The following is a 20799-nucleotide window of genomic DNA, read 5'->3' on the forward strand; positions in this document are numbered from 1 at the left end:
AAATTACACATTATTTCCTCTCAGTACTGCTATGGTTGAATCCCAAACATATCTGGTATGCTAGATAATTCTTCTTATTTTCCTTGGTGAAATTTTCCATTTTTTTTCCTTTGATCTAGGAATTCTTTAGGAGTAAGGTTGTACACTAAATTTTTAAACCTTTCAACTAAGGTCCTTTATTGAACATAACTTTTATTTCATTGTGATCAAAAAGGAGTATTTGATACTTTTGCTTTCTTACTTTGGGAAGTTTTTATACCCAATAAAAGTTTTTTTAAAGGTGGCATAAACATCTGAGAAATATGCACACTCTCTTCTGAACTCATTTAGTAATCATCAGAGATCTATCATATCAAACATGGTTAAAAATTCTGTTCATATCCTTTATTCTTTCTTGAAAGTTTTTAGCTAGATTTGTCTATTTATAAGGGGTGGAGGGTTGGTACACTGAAATCTTCAACTGTTGTTGTTTTGTTTGTTTTCTCTTGGAAGTTAGTTAACTTTTCCTTTAAGTCCTGATTTTTATTATTATCTGTGATTATGATTATCACCTTTATTATTTTTGGGTTTATTTGAAGCATTCACTTGAAAATAACAGCATATTGCTGGATCTTTCTTTCTAATCCTTTCTGCTACCCTACTCATCTCATTCACAATTATAATTGCTAATTGTATATTTTATGGCATTCTACTCTTTCATATTTCTTCCTTTCCCCAATCTCTCTTTTATAAAGGTGTTGAAACAGTTCAGTCAACATTGATGATTTGTATTTGATGAATTCTTCTATTCCACTAATCTTTTTTTTCCTCTTGTCCAGTCCAAGTACAGAATCTTGCCCTTTCATTCTTTATATTTATTAACTACTTCATGCTCTAATTCTTTTTTTAGATTTTTTTTCAAGGCAATGGGGTTTAAGTGGCTTGACCAAGGTCACACGGCTAGCTGTGTCTGAGGTCAGATTTGTACCCAGGTACTCCTGACTCCAAGGCCAGTGCTCTATCCACTGAGCCACCTAGCCACCTCCATGCTCTAATTTCTAAAGATGCAATTAAGTTTGACTAAAGCTAACGTAACTCCTTCCCTTAATTCCCATAAATCATTTTTCCAATAGCTAGAATTTGTATTTAAATTTCATACTAGGGATAGCTAGGTGCACAGTGGATAAAGCAGCAGCCCTGGGGTCAGGAAGACCTGGGCTCAAATCTGGCCTTAGATATTTGATAATTACCTAGCTGTGTGACCTTCGATAAGTCCTTTAATCCCATTACCTTGCAAACAAAAAAAGTTTTGAAAGGTAAGGAATTTCACATTAAGTATGTTTTTAAAGGAGTAATGGAAGATAATGTTGTTGAGGTAATTTTCCAGGTTCTTGTGTGGTCCATTCCCTTTACCCTATGTTTGTATAATCTTCCTTTGTCAGCAAATTTAACCAGTGAACTCTCATTTTCTCTTGCATATTCCTTTTTCCTTCCCTTTTATTTTAACATCACCAATATTGTACAAAATGACTTCTAGATTCTGTCATATTCATTCCTTCAAAGACCCTTGAAACCATTAGCACTCTGAGAGGGCACAGTTCTACATCTATCAGAAAATAAACAAACAATCTTCTTTGTTGTTCAGCTGTTTCACTTGTGTTTGATTTTTTAATGACCCCATTTTGGGATTTTCTTGGCAAGGATACTAGAGTAGTTTACCATTTTCTTCTCCAGTTCATACCATAGAAGAGGAAACTGAGGCAGACAAGATAAAGTGACTGGTCCAGAGTCATACAGAGCAGATTTTAACTCATAAAGTGGAGTCTTCTTGACTCCAGGACCAGCACTCTATCCACTGTGCCAACTAGCTATCTTCATCATCTTATAGTACTTTCTAATTCCTCCAATGTATTTTTTAATTTTATGTTTTCCATGTCTTCTATATTTCTGTAATGAATTATTTGCTCTTCTTTGTTCTCATGTATTACTAACTCTCCTTTTGACTGATAGTGTTCAGATCTTATATGATTCTAATTGTGTCTTCTTGGTACTTGAATTCTTTTCTTTCTGTCTCCTTGTAGTATTTTATTCTTTTATTCTTTATTCTTTGGATTTTGGATATGACATTCTAATGAGTTTTCATTTGGCAATTTCAGAAACTAACTGGTATATTCTTTCTACTTTTTTTTTAGGTTTTTGCAAGGCAATGGGGTTAAGTGACTTGCCCAAGGCCACACAGCTAGATAATTAGTAAGTGTCTGAGGCCACATTTGAACTCATGTACTTCTGACTCCAGGGCAGGTGCTCTATCCATTGCACCACCTAGACCCCCTCCCAGTGTATTCTTTCAATTGTTATTTTTCTCTCTGGTTCATTCATCATACACACACACACTCACACGTATACATATATGTGCACACACATACATATATGTACACATATGTATGTGTATATGTATACATATGTGTGTGCATATATTTATATAAGTATGAGCACACATTCTATACATATATACACACACATATGAGTATTTTCACTTATGATGTTTTGAAATACAGTAAACTTTAGGGGAGGAAAATGTCAAGTTCTTCAACTACTCTGATCATTCTTACATTATCTTTATTCCATTTTACAAAAGTCAATTTTCATTTTCTTTTCAAATATGAAATAGCTTATTTTCTGATCTTTTAAAAAATATTTTAATTTTGTTCTTGCATTTCGTATTGTTTCAAACTTCTAGGGAGTCTTTTTTGGGTGCAGGGTCTCTTGCTTCTTGTACAAAGCTAGTTATTCTCCATACAGTTCTTTCCTCTAAGAATTCTCACTTCCTATCCCATTCTTCCTCCCAGAGTAGATATTCTTTACCTGGGATACAAAGACTATGGACGGAGTTCAGTGAGTTTGTGAACAAGGCTGGGAAAAAAATTAATTTCTTTAATCCCTAACTGAAATTCAGTATTTCTTCTACTTATGAATTCAGACAACAAAGCTTCACTAAGCTAGCAAAAAATGATCAAAAATTATATTAAGAATTCTAGGTCTAGAGCTCTCCTTTAGAGCTTTCATTTATATTATTTTTTCCTTGCTCTTTCATTTACTTTTTCCAGGAATTCCAGAAGGGCAGGAAATCTTGTGATTTCTTCTGAGTTTTTGCTCAAGTCTTTGTTTTGGTGGTGTACAGTTAATCTCTGCTTCCAGGTTTGTACTTTTGTCATCCCTGATTTCATAATATTTTGTGAAAATTAGTATTACCTTCGTAGGCTTACTTCCTGAATTGGAACTTTGTCTTGGATAAAAAATGACAGAACCTTCTTTGATAGAATTGATCTATAGTCTCCAGGGCCTGGGTTATGAATTATGTGTTAATGAATATTTGTTCAGCACACTGTACTCTGCTTGTACAGTGTATACAGGGAGAATTTCAAAGGATGGTTGAATCCAGAATGCACCCTGAGTCTGATGCCTCTGAACTTTGGTTAAGGGTCAGAGTTAAAGGTCCAGGCTTCCCATCTTTTTACTTGATTCCTTTCAAAAAAGAAACTTTTAAGTTCTAGGCTTTGCTGCTTAACCCTGCTCCAAGACTTAATAAGGTAAAATGCAATTATATAGTTTCTCCTTGGATTTTTCATCAAGTTTTGCTGTGGAAGAATTCAGTTCTTTTGGTTCCACTCCACATTATCATCTGGAGGAAGATCTCCAACCTATAGCACTTCCTTCTCTTCATAATTTTCTTCTGTTTCCTAAATAAGTCTTTGTAACAAAATCAGATTCCATCCCCTTACATGCTACTCTTGGATGGAGCAGATAGATATGGCCTGATCCAGCCTCTTCTGTTGTCTATATATCGCTGCCATGTCACTATACTCTGTGACAATTCCTGATTTTTATGTGGATCTTCTTGTGGCCCAAATTTGATCACTGTCCTTAGGACCATCTTTATCTCTTCCTTGTAAATGAGAATCCATTTTCAACTTTAATAAGCTGGCCTCCATTTGTCAGCCTTGTTTCACTCAGGGCTGCTATTAGAATGATACCTGCTGAGTTCTCTCACAACAAAAACTGTTCTTCAGATCTATTCAATTGTTGTCCAGTGGTGTGCACATGTTTCACTACCGATGATGAGTGGAATCATCTTTGCAAAAGTTTTTGTACCTTTTTGGTATTTCAACCACAGGGAAGGATACCCACCCACCATGGTGAACAGGCCAGGGTTAAGTTTGGTGAAAAAAGACAATTTTTAAAGTATATTTTCTAGCTCCTTCCTCATGCAGAAGATCAGTAATTTAGTCCGTAAGAAAAGGCTGCTTCAGATACCCATGGGTTGACAAATCTCAATATTACTTCAGTCCAGTGAAAACATGATCCTCTGCCCTGGGGCTACTTATATGCAGGGTTGTGACCACAGCTTGCAATATATTCATACTTGCTGCTTTTTCGTGGCAAAATGGTATGGGTGGTTTGTGTGTGTGTGTGTGTGTGTGTGTGTGTGTGTGCGCGCGCGCAGAAATTGGATTTAAATAAAGCAGAGTTGTGGAAAGTGTCAGCCTTACTTTTTCTTCCAGTCACTTAAGTCCTATCAGACAAACTATCAGCAAGACAAAAGTCAAAATGACTGGCAACAGTTTGGAATGCAATGGATGACCTTGACATCTTTGATATCTAATCAAAGCACTCCATAGCACCTGCTTTCAGCCCATTGTAAAAAATTCTTCACATCTGCCCATTCCAGAAGGAGGAGTCTTCACATACTTGGGGTAGACAATCCTGTATATCTTACCAATGGGTTTGAGGCTGTTACCTTCAATCTGGTTTAGTCTGTTTGCTGCTGGGGTGTAGTTGCAGTACATGCTATAGCTTTTTTTTTTAGGTTTTTGCAAGGCAAATGAGGTCAAGTGGCTTGCCCTAGCCCACACAGCTAGGTAATTATTAAGTTTCTGACACCGGATTTGAACCCAGGTACTCCTGACTCCAAGGCCAGTGCTTTATCCACTACGCCACTACGCCACCCCCATGCTATAGCTTCTTGGAGTCACAGACAAAAGTGAGAAGCAGTCCAGAAAAAGGCTGAACAGCCCTCACAACAAAAGTACTAGTCTTCCCAAACACATGTAAACTTCCCTCAAGAAAAAGATAAGATTGGGGCTAAGGACAGCAATCATTTGACATCTGATGGAGTTAAATGCTGCCTTCTTAATGAACAATCTATCCTTCTGGTAATGCTGTGGAGTGCTCATTTTTCATTTAGCAGCTTCAGAATTTCCTCATCATTTTCATCAAGCCAATCTTGATGTCAGCAAGTATTCTTTTTGTTTAAGGATAACTGGACACTCAATGACACCTCTGAGACTGAGATCCAATAGAGTACAGACTGATTCTCTATTGCTAATTTTGGCTTTACAATTAACAGTAAGAAAATATAAGTCAGCACTGCATCATCCACATGTGGAACCATCAGTTATAGCAAATAGAAAAATTTTAAACACTATGGAAAATTTCATTTACCTTGACAATTTTACTTTCCAAGAATGTACAGATAGATCATGAATTTGATGCATACATTGCTAGAGCAAACTCAAATGTTTAGAAGGCTTCAAGTGTGCACTGCTTACCAAACTGAAGGTGTACAGAGACCACGGTGCTGACCTCACTGATGTATATTTGTGAAACCTAGAAAGTACAACAATGACATGCCAGGAATCACTTCCATTTGAATTGTCTTGGGAAGATTCTGAAGATCATCTAGCAGGATAAGGTACTGGACACTGAGGTTCTTTCTTGAGTTAAACTGCAAACTTTATTGAAGAAAGAATAACTCTGAAGAGGCCCAAATGTCAAAAGTAACTTTTAGCCTGTATTTTTACCCTATTTTATGGAGAACTCATATTGGGCAAGTGCTCCTATGGAGCTCAGAAGAAACAAAGCAAGGACATTCTCAAGGTAACTCTGAACAATTTTGGAATCAATTATGAGATTTGGGAGCCGTTGGCACAGGACCACTTAGTATGGCATACCCACATCAAAGAAGGTGAATTGTAGCAGGTCAAAAGAAATGTGATGTGAAAATGTGCCAACATCTTTGGTCCAAATGTTCATACAGTCACAATTTGTGCCTATCAGACACATTAAACCTTGACCCCAACATAATAATGTCATTTTGGCACTAGCTATGAAATGATAGAAAACTTGGACTATGGAGCTAGTAAAGAAAATGTAACAACCAATCAACAAATTATTGGACAGCAATATTAGCTGAACCTGCAATAATCTGTCATGTATATTTTTCTACAAATAGACAATAAAGTTTGAATTTTTTAAAAAAAAGTGCAAGTAAAATATATTTTAAGAGCCAAATGTCAGCTGTTTTCACATTAAATAAAAGACTATGATCTCTGCAATTAAAAAAAAAGGACAAAGTGATGTCCTTTGAGAACAAAGGACTGCTATCAGCTCTTCTTTGTTTAATCACCTGTAATAGGCATGGCTAATAAAGTCCTAGTCCTAGGAGTTTATGCAGAGAACTCATCTGGATGGTGGGTGAGTTCAATTCCAAGTATGTGGAGTATAAGTTCCTGCACTCCACTTTCAAACATGCAGTATTCTGTGGCTTTCCAGTCTGGCTAATTCATGTGGGACAAAAGCCTTTTGATTGGCTACTTGGCCAGAACTCAGTATGCCTACAAAGGGACTAATCAGTCAAATCAATCTTATCGATCCAAATTGCTAGTACAGAGGGAGAAAAAATGGATGGAAAGAGAGATCTTGGACCTGTATCTCTCCATCCTTCTAACTGCCACCTATATGTGCATGGCCCTGCTGTTGCTTCTGTCTATATTAAATCTATTCATTCCTGATGTTAGGTCAAGGGACAGAGGATAGAATGGAGAAAACTACAACTTGCTGAGTTTTGAAATATCAAGCTAGCCAGTACTAGTCCAGGAACTATTAGAAATTGTATTGGAGCTTTCCAGGAGCTAAATTCAGTGAGATGCCACAAGACCTAAAGAGCAATCTAAAATAGTAAATGAATTCCCTAGTAATCGAGATGCTGTATCCTGGAGAAGAGTAAAGGTCTTCTCTAAATAATAGAAAGAAGTCAGCTAGAGATTCTAAAATTATAACAAATTATGGAAAGACCTAATACCTTGTGACTGATCTGTCCAAGAAAATAAAACAGGTCATAATGCATATTAAGAGGCATGTACTGCAGTATTACTAAATAATTAATAACAGTAAGCTTATCAGAAGTAACTATAAAAGCTGACATTTTGACCTATTTTCCTACCATAAAGTATATGGAAAGGGTGAGTGTCTAGGAAAAAAAAAGAGACTAGGCAGAAGAGGGGGATCAAGCATCTCTTTAATATCTGCTTTTTCATTCAAGGGAAGAACTGCAAGGACTTGTTCTGTCTGCTCAAGAAGGTTCATGAATTTCTGTAATGCTTGTAGAATCTGTTATCTTGTTCTTAGGGTGCTAATCGCCATGGTTATCTATTGCTTCAGCACAAGTAGCCTCTGCTTTTCCACTTATGCTGTCTGTAGGGCTGCCCCTGTTTTCAAATAGTTATCCATAATTGCTAGAATTTATTCGTCTCCTTCTCCCTTTTAGAAATATTTAGCAGTTGGTGAACCTGAGAATTTTTTTTGCCCTTAATTTTCCTCCTTTTATTCAATCTTTCCAGACTTGGAAGCTCAGATGAAGATCCATATCTGGTTGCCCTGCACTTTTTTTCCCAGAAGCAGCAAATACCAAGCTTGAGATGCTAAAGCCTGAGGAGGTAAAAATTATGAGTTCCCTTTTCCATTTCTTTCCTAAATATTCTTGTTCTCAGAGGGATATTGTAGAAATCTTCTGTCTTTCAGATCTTAACTGACAGAATGCACCATGTTGACTAACATTTGATTAGGGAGCAACAGGACACTGCATTGCCTTCCAGTTGCAACCCTTTCAACCTATCCTTAAGGAGGAAGCCAGAGGCATCATGTCCTGTTTCATGTATGATTTCTGATCTTGGGCTATCTGCAATGAATTGCTGAGTATAACTCCTAGGGAGCAAATTTCATTGAAAGCAGATGCCACTTCTTTCAGGGGTCCTGGTGCATTTCTGCTGGTCTTGTCTTCTTGGAACAGTCTGAAACTGGATAGTGGAATTCATTGGTTTTCCCCTTGGTGTTACTAATCAATGCTTCATTTGTCAATTTTTATAATTTTTGGAGGGGTTTGTTAGGCAGTTAGATGATAGCATCAGAATATGCATTTGAGAAGCTCTGAGTTCAAATGCTTAGATCCAGTTCAGATATTTACTGGCTATGACTTAGCTTCTTTTAGTCTTAGCTTTCTCATATTTGAAATGAGCAGTGCCTATTTCACAGAGTTATCATGAGGATTAAATTAAAAAAATATAAGACATGCTTAGCATACCTTAAAATACTACATATTATACATTAGCTATTATTATTATTATTATTATTATTATTATTATTATTATTATTATTATTATTTTCATTATCAGAGGAGCTGGGTTCAACTAGGACCTTTCATGTCACCATCTTAACCAGAAGTTCCAGATACTTACAACAGGAAATTTAGAATGCACTGGTCATCAAAAAAGATAAAAAAAAAGTTGCTTACAATTTAAAAAGGAGGAAATAACTGGATATAGGGATCCTTTCTGAGTCTCCTGCATGTATATAGTAAGACATAATAAAGAAGTTAAAATCAATACTAAACTAAAAAGTTAAAAATTACAAGATGTGGTATATGGTATCTAAGTCTGATACTCTTTAATTCTATTTTTTGATAAAAAATTAGACTCTTAGCTTCTGCTATAAATCTGAAGGTTGTCTCTGTGTAAAAATGTCAGTCTGCTAAGTCAAGGTCTGTCTACTACATTTAAATGTTAATTTGGCCTGTGTCAATACTACTTGGTCAGTTCAGTGATAGCACCAAAAAATTACTTTACCTGGATCAACAAACCAAAAGATAAAAGACATCTTGGATGAAGAGAGAGCAATCCTATGGTTATTTGTAAACATTTCCTCTCCAGGCTAAGTGAGATTCTTATCAATAATAATTTGAAGAAAATATTGTGTTATGAGAGGATCATAATATAGCACTATGTGAAATCTCATTGGTTACCTGACTGAAGTTTTATGATTCTTTGTCCTTTCTGTATAAAATGCCCCCAAAATTTTGTAACAGAGTAGTCATGTATAAGGATGCCATCTACCTATGTATTATTGGTAAGCCAGGTAAGAGAATAAAATATCATTTGTAAAACTAACTTTGTTATTTCATTTTTAACTTAAGAAAAGTATGGTTAACAATGGTTAAAATAACTGCAACCCAAAGTATTTACATGTGCTTTTTTTCACAAGTTAAAAAAAGGAGAGGGTAATGAATAAAAGAATAAGTATTATCCCAGATTATCACCATCCTCCAAGTTATCACCAAAAAGAAAAAGCTAGAAACCATCCCATCCAGGAAATACTTTTTTTTACAAATGGAAAGGCTCAATTATTTTTGGTAAATGATCATTTTTATCAGGGACTTGGATAAAAGTACATGTTCATCGCATTTAAAGATGATCCAAAGATAAGAAAGATAGCTTGAGAGAAATTATTTTCTATCTGGTTCTCTCATTCAGAGATCAGTTCCTATAGGTAAGAAGATACTGCCTTAATATTCATGGGAACATGTCCTAGATCTTGGGCAGGACTTTACTCAATTAGGAGACCTTGCTTCTGTTTACAATGCAAATGGAATCTAAACTAGGTTAATTCCTGCCCCAAAGTGATGATCCCATGCCCTTGTACCAAGCCATTGGAGTTTAGGGTGACCCAGTTTATGAAGGAGAAAACCAAACAAAGTGGTCTGGGAGGAATTAGAGTCCTCTGACCAGATTGCTGGAAGTAACTGAATCTCATGATCAAGCTACATTTTCAGGAGGAGGAACCTCCTCATTAATTGTTCACCAACCAGGGTTAGTTTTCACCTTTCAGGGGTATTGCCATTTCAAAAGGTATTTGAAGTATTCAGTGTCATCATGATTTTTCTTTGACAAGAGAAATCACCAACCATCATTTTATTGATATTATAATAATTTGATTATTAATTACTCAGAAATTGTCTCTTTTCATTTGTTACAAACTAAAATGTTGGATGATGGAAATAGAAACCAACAAGCTAGGAAAGGGAGTCAGTTTAAGATGAAGCTCAATAGATGCAAAATCTTGCACTTAAGTGCATAAGTATGGGACAGTGAAGGCACTATTACTAATTTATATGAAAAGAGTTGAGAGGGTTTTTGTAGAATGTAGGGTTAAGTTAGCAATGTTATGTGGCAGTCAAAAAATGCTAATAGTGATGCAGGGAACCAAAAACTGTAATCTTAAATGCTGTTAAATCCTGTTAAATGGGTGGAGGTTCCCAGCTCCTGAGATATAAACTGACCCTCGGTTGATTATACCTGCCTCCCCTTGATACTGTTTTTTGTATCTTGTCCTCTATCTTCCCCTTTACTTAATCTTGGTATAGATGCTGGTGTGACAGGAAATGACATGTTGAACTTGGGGATCAAGCACCTTAGGACAGGAAAGACCAGCACATAGCTTGACATTGGAAGATACCTAGCCCAAGGTGTAAGACCACTCCCCAAGTGCCCCATGCCCAACTACCACAGAAGGGTTACTTAACAGGAAACACAGAGCCTTGTGCCCTTTTTTCTTCTTCTTCTTTGACTCTGGCAGGGTAGGTATTTCTCATGCTCTTTCTTAGGTCATGTGGAGCATCAAGGGGTTCCCCCCAGGCCATGCGGTCAGACTAAGCCAAGCTTCATGGCTGTGGTTACTGTTTTTCTAGGAGTTTTAACTTGTACATTTGTAATAATTTGCTATAATAAAATCCTGAGCAGTTTTAACATTCCCAGAGAACGTTCAAATTCCTTTGTCTTTTCAGTGGCCTTAAATCTTTTGTCTTCAATCTCTAAATCTTTAACAACAGGCAATAATTTGATTGTAGGCTACATAAAAAGAAGCAGAGTTACCTGGAATGAGAAAGTTCTGCTCCCTCTGGACTCTGTCACACTGGAATATCATGTTGAGTTCTGGAAAGCACAGTTTAAGAAGGATATTGATAAGATGGAAATGGAGAGTGTAGAGAGGAAGTCCATCAAGATGGTGAAGAAACTTGAGTCTATGTCACAAGGACTGGTTGAAGGAAAAAGGGATTTATAGCTTAGAGAAGACTAGTTATAAAATTCCTGAAGAAAGGATCATGTAGAATAGAAATTAGACTTTTTTTTTTACCCCAAAGGGTAGACTCAAGATCTGTGTGAATATACATAAATATAAACATATGTATCTCAATGTTGTATTATATAAACACAAATAAATATATCCATACATATTTTCTAGAAGTGGAAAATAGCCTCAGAAAGTAGCAGGTTCCTCCCCTCACTGGAGGCCTTTAAGCAGAGAGGGGGTGGATCATCACTTGTCAGGCAGGTTAGATTGGGCATTTTTTCAGGTATAATTTGGACCAGATGATCACTGGTGTGCTTTCCAGCTCTACTAATCTATGAATTTATATATGATTATTAATAAACAAATAGGAAAAATGATATGAATACCAATTTATAATAATTTTATGTATCAGTTTTAACAGAATAAATTGCTTCCAAAAGAAAACAAAAGAGCCTAGAAAGTAAGTACATTAGGCAACAAATAGCTGTCTTACTTGTCAAACTGAGAGAAATTCAAAATCAAGGGCAGGAACAGCTAGATGGCACAGTGGATAGAGCAGGAGCCTTGGAGTCAGGAGGATCTGAGTTCAAATCTAACCTCAAAATTTAATAATTACCTAGTTGTGTGTCCTTGGGCAAGTCACATATAACCTCATTGTCTTGCCAAAAAATATTAAAAAAAAAGTCAAAGGCAGCAGTGGTTTAGAATATAAAGTCATTTGTAAAATTCTACGATGAAAGAAAATGCAGTGTTTCATAAAACAGATAGCATCAGTTAAGGGTAAAGCTAATTTAAAGAAGGGCCAATAAGAAAGTTTGGAAAAATAGCTAAGTTACTCCAAAGCATTCAGTGGGAAAAGTGATAAGAGTAACAGACGGAAGGAGAAAAATATTTGCAAAAAGCAATTTTTTCAAATGAACTTCTTTCCAACAACAACTTTGTAACCATCATACTTGGACTTTAATATCATAGTTCCAGATGAATATGTAAGACACTATAATCATTTCTATCTCCAAAATGGTAACAAAGTCTAGAAAAGTTAAATTAGACTAAATATGTGTTTTTGCTTGTGTACACATAAACACAGATATGCACATCTAAGTATACATGAAATATGTATACAAACACTAAGCTGGAAATAAGGAAGTAACTGATATATAGTCACAGAAGAAAATCTCAGACTTTACTCACTCAGAAAAAAGAAAATAGAGGAAACATCAACGAATACCTATCAGTTTCCTTCCCTTCCCAGTTAGACAAAATAATTATGATAGCCATTTATAAAAAAAACAAAACCAAGAGTATCCAACATGAAAGCATTGATGGGGGGGGAAGCAGGCTTTTCTAAGAGATATTAAACAATGGATCATATTGTTTATCATTTCATAGTGATGGACAGACATTCGACTATCTCTTCCTCCTAAAAAAGTGGTAGAGCAAAACACCATACCACCTTTAAAGTTCTTTTATTTTAAAGCAAGGTATCTCTCATCTATACATTAAAACTAATCAAGATTCTTTAGAAAATGTCATAAAGATATTCCTGGATCAAGGCTTTCATGCTTCTAAACATCAGGAAAAAATATAAATATAATTATAAAACAGGGGTCTCTATGTAGTAGCCTACATTTTAATGGATAAAGGCAATACATAAAAGCCAACAGGAAAGGGGCAAGTATAGGGTGATATGGTTTGGAAACCTGGTTAAGACACATGGGGCCCTGGTCATAGGAAATAAAGTAAAACATCACCAATAGAATCTGTTAATATTAAAATGAAAACTTCACTAATATTCTATAGGTTTATCAAATGCAAATACTTTTTTAGGCATTTTGTTTGCTGACAAATATATCTATTCTGTTCCTTATACTTTTTTCTTCCCCAGTACCTGATAGTTTTCATGCAGATGTGTAACATTTTAAGAACTAGGAGAAAAAGATCATCTTCAACTTCCCCCTTCAAAAGGCTCCTGTCAAATAATAATCCTTGATATTCTGCCCATTTATTTTTTCATATAAGATTAATTATTGTATTATCCAGTTTTTAAAGAAATGTCTTGATATTTTAACAGGCTCTACAATAAACATGTGAATTGATTTTGAAAGTTTGACATTTCTGCTATGTTGATGTAACCCCTCCATGAATAATGATGATTCTTTCAATTTGGGGGGGGATCTCATTTTATTTCAGGAATTATAATTTATTTAACTGTTGTATTATATACAGGTCACACGTATTCTTAGTACTTGATTATTTTCTTTTTTAATGTAAATTGTTTTAAATGTTCTATAGATGTCTATTGCTATCATCTAAGGATGAAACTATTATTATTATTATTATTATTATTATTATTATATAATTAACTCAGTTTTGCTTTGCTTGGCTACAAAATGTAGATAGAAATGGTAATGCTCATATAATTTTTGACTGTATGCTTTGTGAAAAAGTCAATGAGTTCAGTACCTGGTTTACTTACTGTAGTACTTTCCACAACAATTCAAAATTTTTTCAAACCTGTTTCAGAACCTCCTATGGCTTCCTCTCCTCCTATCTTTAAATTTTGCTCATGGTTTACTGAAAAATTGAGTCCAATTGCCAAGAGCTCCCCCTGCTTTCTTCACCTCATATCACTCATATATCTTATTCCACTCTCTCCTCCTCCACACCTATCTCCAATAAAGAGGTAATGCTATTCCTTATGAAGGCAAACCCGTCTAGATCTTTACAAATGATCTCATTTTACCCCATATCCTCCAAAAGGTTGTCCCCCGGTCAACCTCATGCTTTCACTTTTCAAAATTTCCCTGTCAAATGATTCCTTCCCTACTGCTTACAAATGTATCCATGTCTCCCCTTCACTCATAAAACTCTGAAACCCTCACTTCATCCTTCCTAACTATTGTTCAATATCTCTTCTGCCATTTTGGCAAACATTCTTGATTGCTGTTTATAATAAATGCTTTCCAATTCTTCCCTTTTCACTTCCTAATCACCTACAAACAAATTACTAATTTCCACATTTGACTGAAAGTGCTCTGTCCATTAATTTCTTAATTGCCATAGTCAATGATTTTTCTTAATTCTTATTCTTCTTGACCTTTTCTTTAACACTGTAAGTCACCATCATACACCATATATGTATATAATGTTGCTAATCTTCCATGAATTTAGCTGTCAAATTATTTGGTGTGTGTGATACTTTTCAAAACATTAATATTTAAAAACATAATATAACCACCTAAAACAAATCACAAATTCCCACATGAATAAGATGAATAAGATGTTTTTGGTTTCCAGAACATCCAACCTACATTTCCTGTGAATTATATTTCAAAATGGGCTCTTTCCATCCATCTTCCTTTATCTCAATTATCTACAAAAAGAAGTAACTATGATCAAATCAACTGTACCTGGAAATGGCACATCAATTTCAGTGCCCCTCTCAAACTACTCTTCCCCATGTGTATTTTCTTAGCTGTGTGTCCCCTTGTTGCTTGTCCTTTGTTTTTGAAGAAAATCAATGATATCATAGTTAATGTCTTGACTTGCTCATGAATTTCAGTTCAAGTGAGACAGTTGCACAAAGTCATCAGTCTCATTCTCTCTTCCAGATTATCAAAGTCCAGTGGTAGGACAAAAGTCAAGATGACTGGTGATGATCAAGATGCAGTGGCTGACCTTGATGCCTTCAATGCCTGATCAAGCTTTAAGTGCTCCACAATGTTTGCTTGACCTGCTTTCATAAGCCTATATGTGGATGTCATTCCCTCCGCTCCCAATGAGGAAGTGACTCTTAAGGGAAGTATGCAAAGGATGCTTTCTCCCCCAAATTTGATCTTTGATTTGTGTAGCAAAAGATCCAAATGAAAACTCTGTCTGCTCATAACAAAAACTGCAGTCTCAGGAAAGGGATTCTTAACATTTTTTTGTCATCAACTCCCCTTGGCACTCTGGTGAAGCCTATGAACCCTTTCCAAGAAAACCAATTCTAAATGAATACAATAAAAGACACAGGAATCCAAAGAAAACTAATTATTTGAAATATAATTATCTTTGTAAATGCTCATAGACTTTATCTCACTTGGTTAAATAAACCCCTGGATTAAAAAACAAACAAAAAAACCCTGGATTAGAATATTGCCTATGTGTTAGAAGTAGAATTTGAATATGTCAGGTCAACTTGACCTAAGAGCTGTCCCGTGATCTCCTATGTTAAAACTTATTCTCAATGTTAATATTTTAAAATAATGTTCATTTTAGAGGTGAAAGACTTAAATCTCAACTTAAAATTAGATGTATGTAGAAATGCCTTGAAAAGATGGGTTTTAGGGGGAGGAGCCAAGATGGCGACATGAAGGGATTGAGTCTTAGGAGCTCTCTGATAAAAACTCATAAACTAAGGACTCTAACTAAACTTTCGAGAGACAGAACCCACAAAGGGACCCAGGGAGGCAGTTTTCCTACTCAAGGTAACCCGGAAAAAGAGCAGAAAGGCTTTGCTCCCCAGGGTTGGAGGGGCGGCTCACCAGAGGGGGGGCCCACCAGAGCCAAAGAACTTCAGCCTCCCGGAGGCAGCCCCAGGGTGCTGGGAGCTGCGGCTCCCAGCAGTGGGGGAGTCTCCTGAGCTGCACCCCAGGGAGCACCTGCATAAAGTCGGGAACAGTGGGGGACCTCTGCCACAGCTAGCATGTGGAGCCCGGCCCTCAGGGCACACAGCTAGCAGCTTGGCCAGCACAGCCCAGATCCAGGAAACAGAAGCAGGTGGAGCCTGTAAGCAGGAGCCCCCAGGGCATGAGCCCATTGAGCTGAGGGAGGGGAGTGAAGAGAGAGAGAGAGAGAGAGAGAGAGAGAGAGAGAGAGAGAGAGAGAGAGAGAGAGAGAGAGAGAGAGACTGCGGAGCTCTGTCCTCTGCCTCTGGAACAGGACTCTGGGGCTCAGACCACATTCAGATCCTGATCCCAGTCTAGGCCCCCCCACAGAACAACAGGGGCCCCCCCCCACCTCGGCCCTCTGGCAGAGGGGGGCACTTATGTTCATTCACAGACCAGGAGGGAGGACAGAACCTCACACACTGAGACCCTTGTGGGAGTGTCCCAAAAGCTCAGGAAGCACCCCCCAAAAACAGGCTTAGGCTGGGAAAATGAACAAGCAAAGAAATAAGAGGAAGACCATTGAGAAATATTTTGCAAATGAGCCCAAGAAGGATCAAAATACTCAGTCTGAAGATGAGGAAGCACAAGCTCCTGCATCTACAGACTCCAAGAAAAACAGAAATTGGGCTCAGGCTATGATAGAGCTCAAAAAAGACTTTGAAAATCAAATGAGGGAGTTGGAAGAAAAAATGGGAAAAGAAAGGAGAGAGAGGCAGGAAAAACATGAAAATGAAGTCAGCAGCTTAGTCGAGGAAATCCAAAAAAATGCTTAAGAAAATAGCATGCTAAAAACCAGCTTAGGTCAAATGGATAAAACAGTTCAAAAAAGTTATTGAGGAGAAGAATGCTTTAAAAAAGCAAAATTGGCCAGATGGAAAAAGAGATAAGAAAACTCTCTGAGGAGAATAAATCCTTCAGACAAAGAATAGAATTCAGGGAGATTGATGAATTTACCAGAAATCAGGAATCAATACTTCAAAACCAAAAAAATGAAAAATTAGAAGAAAATGTGAAATATCTCATTGAAAAAACAACTGATGTGGGAAACAGACTTAGGAAAGATAATCTGAAAATTATTGGAATACCTGAAAGTCATGATCAGGAAAAGAGCCTTGACATCATTTTCAAAGAATTGCTACAGGAAAATTGCCATGATATTCTAGAAGCAGAGGGAAAAATAGAAATGGAGAGAATCCACCGATCCCCCCCCCCCCCGGGAAAGAGATCCCAAAAAACCAACCCCCAGGAATATTATAGCCAAGTTCCAGAACTCCCAAGTCAAAGAGAAAATATTACAAGCAGCCAGAAGGACAAAGTTCAAATATCATGGAGCTCCAGTCAGGATCACACAGGACTTAGCAGAAACTACATTGGAAGCTCGTAGGGCTTGGAATGCAATATACCGTAAGGCAAAAGAGCTTAGAATGCAGCCAAGAATGAACTACCTGGCAAGGCTGAATGTCCTCTTCCAGGGAAAAAGATGGACTTTCAATGAACCAGGGGAATTTCAAAGGTTCCTTTTGGAATGGCCAGAGCTGAACAGAAGGTTTGATCTTCAGATACAGGACTCAGGTGAAGCATGGAGATTGGAGGAGAGGGGGGAAATATGAGGGACTTAATGAGGATGAACTGCATTATAGAAAAATAATACTGATAATATTCATATGAACCATCTCAGTTAATGGAGCAGGTAGAGGGAGCTTTTATAGTTGAAGCACAGGAGAAAGCTGAATTCGAAGATAAAATATGGTGTAAAAATGGAGTCAATAAGGAAAAAAGGGAAATGGAATGGGAGAAAGAAAAAGGAGGGGGGCGGAATAGTCCAAGATATTTCACATAAGATTTTTCTTATTACAATGAGCTATTGCAATGATATGGAAGGGGGGAGGCAAGGGGGAATGAGGGAACCTTTGCTCTCATCCGAGATGGCTAGGAGAGGAAACAGCAAATATACTCAATGGGGTATAGACATCTGGAGTAAGAAGGAGGGGGGAGCAGGGGGAAGGGGTGGGGATGTGAATAAAGGAGGAGAGGATGGACCATGGGGGGGACAGTGGTCAGATATAACACATTGTCTTTTTTTACTTCTTGCAAGGGGCTGGGATTGGATGGCCTGCCCAGGACCATAGGGCCAGGTGGATTCTGGGCCCAAGGGGTGGTATGGGGGCTCAGGGCTTCTTGGCCCCAGGACCAGGGATCTGTCTGCTGTGTCACTCAGCGACCCTACAGCAGAGTCAGAGTGAAAGGAGAGAGAAAATATAGTACACAGTAGTGGAGAAATAAGAAAGGAGGAAGTTGCAATCAGCAACGGCAACATTGGAAAAATATGGAAGTAACTTTTTTGATGGACTTATCATAAAGAATGTGATCCACTCACGACAGAGTTGATGGTGTTGGAACAAAGACTGAAGCACATTTTTTGTTATTATTATTTGGGGGAGGGTGCAGGGCAAGTGGGGCTGGGTAGCCTGCCTGGAGCCACATAGCAGAATGATGTTTGGGTGTCTGAGGCTGGATTCGGACCCAGGTGCTCCTGGCTTAAGGGCCAATGCTCTGTCTGCCACCCAGCCACCCCTACTATTATTACTATTTTATTTTATTTTGGGTCTTTTTTTTTCTTTCTTCTTTTTGGTTTTTGCAGGGCAGTGGGGATCGGGTGGCTTGTATGTCACATGGCTGGGTGATTATTGGGTTTACGAGGCTGGATATGGACTCGGGTGCTCGTGGCTTCAGGGCTGGTGCTTCGTCCATTGCACCACCTGGCCATACCTACAATTATTACTATTATTTTTTTAATTTTAACTTTTTTCTCCCCCCTTTACTTTTTTGCCCAAGCAAGTATATTTATATTTATGGAGGGAGGGGTATTTTGTTTACTTGTAAACAAGTATATTTTATTAATGTAAAAAAAATTTGTATATGAAATGAGAACAAAAAAAACATTAAAAAAAAGAAAAGATGGGTTTTTTTGTGAAACCCTGGTTAGCCATAATGAATAATTTTTAAGGAAATGCAACAATAGTAATGGAAAAAAATACAGTGTAATAAATGCTCATTCATTCACAGTTCACCTTATTCTTCTCCTTATATTGTATTAAAGAAAAGGGAAATCAGAAGACACTATTTTAAGGGAAGAAGAGAAATTCTATTGCATTTGGGATCAAGGGAGCTAGAAAGGTGAGGGGTGATATATTCTAATGTCATAATCCCAGAATAGGTTAAAGAAATAACATTTGGAGTCTTTAGTCCTCTGGAAATGTGTCCAAATGTCCTCATTCAGGACAAGACTGAATCTTACTTTCCATATCAAGACATTGTTTGACAGTACAATATATAGTACAAAAATCAGAATTCCTGGTACTTCATTACATTGCTAATCATTCATGATGTGGGTAAAGAAGGACAGGGAAAGGGCAGCTAGGGTGCCCAGTGGATAGAGCACTGGTCCTGGAGTCAGGAGGACCTGAGATCAAATCTAGCCCAGACACTTAATAATTACCTAGCTATATGACCTAGAGCGAGTCACTTAACTCCATTACCTTGCAAAAAATAATAAAAAAAAAAAGAAGGGCAGGGGGGTAAGAGGATTTTACTTTCTATTATACTACTACCACTACTGAGACTCACTACTACTAAGCTATATATTTATCAAGAAATTGGCATTAAGCTGATCAGAAATAAGTAGTGAGGGTTCATGCTCTAAATGAAATATGAAAGATACAGATATCATTTCTTTTTCATTGAAAAGAAAAGTATGTTTACTAGGAAAAGGGCAAAAAAAGAAGTTTGTAAGAGACGAATTCGTACTATTTTCTGGGATACATGCTTCCAGAAGTTGACAAATAGCTACTACTACTTTTTTTCTTATTCCTCTGATGCTTACTGACAGCTTTTGTGGTTCTACTATATCACTGTTTGAAAGCTTCTCTGTTTTCAGAGCATCTATCCCCTGACCCCTCTTTGCAAACCTTAAATGTCAACTACTATTATTGTCTGGAAAGAATATTATCTTTTTTTTGCATCTTTATTACAAATATTGTGAATGTTGACTGTATTAAGTGTTCATCCAGTACCTTCCAACAATTTTATCTCAAAAGTCCAGAAGAAAGTATTTCTATTTTTTTTTTCACTTTTCTAAAGTGACTTTACTAGCCTGGTTACAGATTGAAAAGCACTCAGGAAATGATGAGAGATAATGGACCATAGCAGAAATATGTATTAGGAAGATTGTTGGAGTTAGGAGACCTGGTTTAAATTTTGGTTTTGTCAATTTATTACCAGTTTGATTTTGATAATATCTATTTACTTTTTTTCAACTTCCATTTTCTTAAACACAAAATAGAGTAAGCTAACTTATCCAAGTATTTTTCCATTACAATCCAGTGCAGCTCTGTATTCCTGATCTCATGATACACGAGTTATCTAATAATAGAATTGGATTATGAAGTTACTACCTACCTTATGGGGTTGTTATGAGGTAAGCACTTAATAACTTGTAAAGTACTATAAAGTTCTTCCAAATGGATTGTCTTTTGGAAATTGCATGATAATTTCAATCATTCAAAACTGCTGCTGCTGCAAAAGCCCAATGCTCTCTCAGTGATGCTATTGAGCCACATATCATGGAACACTGTGATCTCAAAAAACCAAAAACAAAATTGCATGTACATTGGGTGTAGGTTGTAGCATATTACTAATGATGGATTAAAAGTATTAGGGGGAAAACTTACAGGGACATGTATGAGCAGAAGAAAAGGGCTGTTTAAGAAATGAGGATGAGAGGTAATAATAGTTCAAGTGTTATAACTTGTATCTACAAAAACTGAGATTCAAAGGATGATCTCCAGCATGTTGAGTACAATTATTATTATTACAGAAAAACATGAACAGGGACAGACTAAGATATGGATTTGTTATGAGCTATACT

At 36.9% G+C, this 20799-nt stretch overlaps 1 protein-coding gene across 5 annotated transcripts in view; it reads right to left on the reverse strand.

Moving 5' to 3' along the window:
- FGD4 (FYVE, RhoGEF and PH domain containing 4) overlaps nucleotides 1-20799 on the reverse strand; it is a 292080-nt gene that overhangs the window by 85651 nt on the left and 185630 nt on the right. For 2 of the 5 annotated variants that reach the window (XM_074194760.1, XM_074194759.1), the window contains exon 1: nucleotides 11022-11079. The exons of the other annotated variants lie outside the window; for them this stretch is intronic. The gene's annotated coding sequence lies outside the window, so the exon portion shown is untranslated. Of the gene's footprint in view, nucleotides 1-11021; nucleotides 11080-20799 lie in introns of those variants that run through there. 5 annotated transcript variants of the gene reach the window in all.

This window comes from Macrotis lagotis, chromosome 7, assembly GCF_037893015.1.
Source record: "Macrotis lagotis isolate mMagLag1 chromosome 7, bilby.v1.9.chrom.fasta, whole genome shotgun sequence".
Taxonomy (NCBI): Eukaryota; Metazoa; Chordata; class Mammalia; order Peramelemorphia; family Peramelidae; genus Macrotis; species Macrotis lagotis.